This window comes from Saccostrea cucullata, unplaced genomic scaffold (genome assembly GCF_032062105.1).
Source record: "Saccostrea cucullata isolate Sc308-1 unplaced genomic scaffold, CSIRO_AGI_Scuc_v1 ctg20804, whole genome shotgun sequence".
NCBI lineage: Eukaryota > Metazoa > Mollusca > Bivalvia > Ostreida > Ostreidae > Saccostrea > Saccostrea cuccullata.
The window spans coordinates 1,161-5,815 of NW_026938241.1; the positions used below are offsets into that span (position 1 = coordinate 1,161).

At 34.4% G+C, this 4,655-nt stretch overlaps 1 pseudogene; it reads right to left on the reverse strand.

The window, feature by feature from the left end:
* Nucleotides 1–383: 383 nt before the first annotated feature.
* Nucleotides 384–2,440, reverse strand: LOC134249756 (tripartite motif-containing protein 3-like; annotated as a pseudogene).
* Nucleotides 2,441–4,655: the final 2,215 nt, after the last annotated feature.

Here is a 4,655-nt window from a genome sequence, read left to right on the forward strand (position 1 = left end):
TATGCGCATGTTATCTGTGTGCATGTTAACTTTCATACACGAGTCCATCTTTTCAAATGGTTTCTCCTCATTACCTGTACATAATCATGATAATGAAGAAATACAAAGAATGGATTTTCCACACAAATATATTTTGAAATCATATATTAATATCCTTAAAAGTTGTTGTTACAAATTTAAATATTGGCATGAATCCAGTCTATCTAATTCCTTATACACATGTATAATAATGTTAAATAATATTTTTAATAAAAAGACTAAAAATCATTCTGCAAAGATCACTTCTTAAGATGTACATGTAGTCATAGCATGAATAAGTATAATGATGGTTGTTTTGTTTATGAGTAATAAATTTATGATAGAGATGTAATAATTACCTAAGGAGTAAAATAATGTTTGCTGTTTATTTCATGTACTGGATGACTTTCAATTTCCCTGACAGATACAACCCTACCCACAATCTCCCCTCACTGTCCACACAAAGTCCATGAGGATCCTCTAGTCCAAACTTATCCACACATCTCAGGAACTGTCCATTCTGATCTAGGATGTGTAGACACTTGTTGAATTGATCAGCTACAATGATGTGACCCATAGAGTCTGTCACTATTTGACAAGGACAGAATGATTTCTTTCCCGCTGGAGGTTTGTCGTATCTGAATCTGACTTTTCCTGCCCTGTCCACCACTACCACTGTGTCAGCATTGATATCAGAGGCCACTATGTCTCCATTGTTGTTCTCCACCACATACACTGAATATTCTCCTCCTTGATAGATTGGATCCCCATGTTCATCTTTATCTATTTCCTGTGTCACTCTCTGTCCCTGATAACGGACTATTTTATAATGACTTCTATCAGTAGTACTCATACTAACTAGGATATCCCCTAACCTGGTACAACACAGTCCATCTGGATGCCAGCCCCTTGGTGTGGTGATCAGTGTCTCTGTCTTCCCATCTCTGACAATGTTCACAGTTCTATTGATATAATCACTGTATATCAGTTCTCCCTGTCTGGTCACTCTAATGTCATTAGGGTAATTCTCAAGTGTACTGCTGACAGTGTCTTGTAGAGCTCCATGTATGTCCACACAGGTTATCATTTTGTCTTCTCCATTAAGCCAAGCTTTATCTGATCCGACACAGGCCACTTTATGTAACTTTTTAACATTTGTTGGAATGTTTGCAATCACTCCTGACTTCTTCTAATAATTCCTTAACAGATAAAAAAGAGACTTCATCTGTCAGACTGGATAGTGATGTCTGTGTCAGTGTAGCCTTGTATTCTCCTAATTCTATACTGAGTTCTCTCCCTTGGATTGTATTTGTTTGAAGAGAGGGCAATGGTAGATCAGGTATTTGTGGAATGTTTCTGTATTCCTTCAGTTTGGATTGGTAGTTGTTGACATCAGACACTTTGTTACACTTCAGGATTTCTTTGTTTTCTTGGCAAGTTTGGATCAAACTGGAATTCTGACTTCTGAGTTTGGACTGGGATGATTTCAGAGTTGTAATATGATGATCTCTAAGTGACTGGATCAAGGATTCAAGTTTGTTAAAGATGTTGTCCACCTCTAGGTGCCATTGATTTCTATGATCATTGGTCTGTTTTCGTAAATCTGTATAATAGGCTATGGATTTGGAAATTTTGTTTTCTGTGCTTTTGTCCTGTGCTGTGCTCTTTGAAATAATGGCATCAATTTCTTCGGTTTCCCTTTTAATATTTTCTCTCTTTAATGCTATGATATCTGCCATGTCCACAATGTCATGACCTTTATGTTGACCAGTGAGACATTTGATGCAGACTGGGACATCACACTGTTGACAGTGGGCCTCACATCTCTGGTGGGAATGAGATGTACACTGAGGGAACACAAGCTGTACTGTACGCTTTGTGAAAGGAACAATGTCATGCTTCATGGACTTGAGGTTGTTGACATGTTTATTGATGCAGTCTTCACACAGACCAACTTGGCAGCTGTTACAGAACTGCTGGACAGGTTTGATACAAAGGTCACAGGTTATGAGTTCCTGTGCCTGGCTTGTGACTGTTGCCATTGCTTCTTAAAGGGTTCTAGTTATACAAACCTGTCAAATACAAACCCGTATTAATGATAAAAGCAGCCTTCTTTTGTACATTTTCCAAAGAATATTACATTTAATTAAATATGAAAAAATAGAGATACTTTGTTTTTTTTTTAAGAAACACTCCTCGCTTTAAGTGCAATGTAAGATCATGAAAAACCAGGGAACTACCGTATATACTAAATAGTTTACAGGTCCCTGGAAAAACGTTGCATTCCATTAACACTTACAAGTTGATCCCAGACAGCTTCTTGTTCCATGGACGTTAAATCTCGTGAATTCTCTGAATAATAAAAAGAACTACGATGACTAACTTCGTTCAACATTTAGGAGTGCTCAATGTCATACTTTTGTCATGTAGCTAAACCTTGAACAGAAAAAAAAAATAATTTAAACAATGCCAAGAGACACTTTAGCGTACATTGAAATATTTAACGATTACGTCACTTCATAAACTGTTACTTACTTAGTTTTATGGTTAATTTTCCTCTCTACTTAGTGGATCATTATTTTCCAACTTTCGGTTTATTGTTTATTCTTCCTGGTTGACTTGTCGTCAGGTCAGCAGCGTGAAATATCTAACGTGTCAGGGGAGCAGGAGTTATAAATGCCTCAAGTAATTCATTAAACCGTTCTGATTTAACCCCCCCCCCCCAGTGTCCCGTACTCGAAAGATTCTTTGATCTTTTTTAAATGAAATATGTTTCTATGAGTATGACATATTCAAAGTATTGCAACTGAAAAATCCAGAAGTTTGTTTTCCTAGCTTTAATTGGACACCCAATGATGGGGATAAGTTGTTTATATATTTCGATTATATAGATAGTCTTATCCTCTGAAAAGCAGAATTGAATAATTGAAATGGTAAAAAATTGTCTCTGAATTCTCAATCATTAAAGTTAATCGTACTACATATACTGAAAATGATCATATCTTAAATACAATACATAACTCCCTTCTTCGCAATTTCAAATCGAAAAATATGGTATCGTATGGCTGAAAAATGCGCATTTTTAAAAATGTTAAGCAATTTCATTGTGAAAATAATACCAGATGCATTGGATGCAAAGTTTCAGTTCCTGTAAGTTTAAATTTTGTACACCCATACTGTTTGGACGACCGCTATATAGGACCTAAAGTATAGGCGTCGGAACCGAGGGGATGGGGTGGGGGTAATGGGGCTTAACCCCCACGTCGCGTACGGTGTTGGTGTCAAAAAGTCAATAATTACTATTACAGCGGCATTTGCACTATTTCCATAATTTGAAAACAATTCACTATATGAAAACTATATATCATTCGGTCGGAAATTGTATACTAAATACATTTTAACAAAAATATTGATTAAAAAATTCCAATTATCAAATATATTAATTCGACTATTCAATCAATTACGTCAAAAACGCATGTAGATCGGTAACAGGAGCGTCGCACACGCAATAGCGAAATGTTGATAATTTCCATAAAACAAACAATACAAACATAAAATTTAGCAGAAAAGTTCAAAATCTGATGTAAATGATGTAAAGTTTTACAATTGTGATGTTGTTTAATCCGAATGCTGTGAACGCGTTGTTCAAAATGCAAGACAGCGATGTAGATATAAGCGTTATCCGAAGAAATATGGAAAGAATATGAAATGTCATCGGTAACTTAAAAAAATAATTTCATAAGCAAAATCAATTTTGAAATGGCATGTCAATGATCCTTTTTGTATGCAAGGAACTATATTTTAAATTAGACTGATATTTTGTGTCGATATGTATGTTGGATTTCTGATATTAAGCCGATTTATTGTGGGGACATTGACTAAGATGGTGTGTCACAAAGTTTGAAGGTTCAATGTCGCAAAGTTTTTAAGATTCGTAAAATGGCAAATTTTTTAATGCTGGATGAAAAATTGATGTTGAAAATTATTATGAATTCTACAAAATGTTGCCATTTTATTAAGGAAAATATCGAGAGACAAAATTTTAACTTGCGGTGCCTTAAATTTTAATAATAATTGCCTTGTTACATGTATGTACTACATGTAGCTATGCGTCACAATTGAATTTGACGGCAAAAACGTCACGTTTAAATGCTACACTCCAGCAATGACCTACATTTTAAGAATTCACTTTTTCTAATTTGGCACCAAACAACGTTTAAACAAAATGTGCAAAATCAAAACTTTATTTAGATATGAAAATGAATTGATTCTATAAAGAAGTGTTTGTTTTAGAGGCTTTTTACAATGTCAACATAAATGTCACACATTGTCCAAAAGTAATAAGTCTTACTATAATTGTATAAATGTGGTAACATTGATCATATGTGTGGTCATTGAAAATAGACATATTGAAAATTAAAGGATTTTTATGAAATATGCATCTTTTCAAAAAGTTATTAGTATATTCCAAAATAATTTCAATAGAATGGTGAAAAAATCCTAACAAAAATTAAATGTCAACATAAATGTCACAGACGTAAAAATTTGACGTTTTGACGTTATTAGGCTCAATGCATAAAATGTTTTATTATATGATTGAATAATTTCCATCTCTCTGATTGGCTGAGATCCGACTA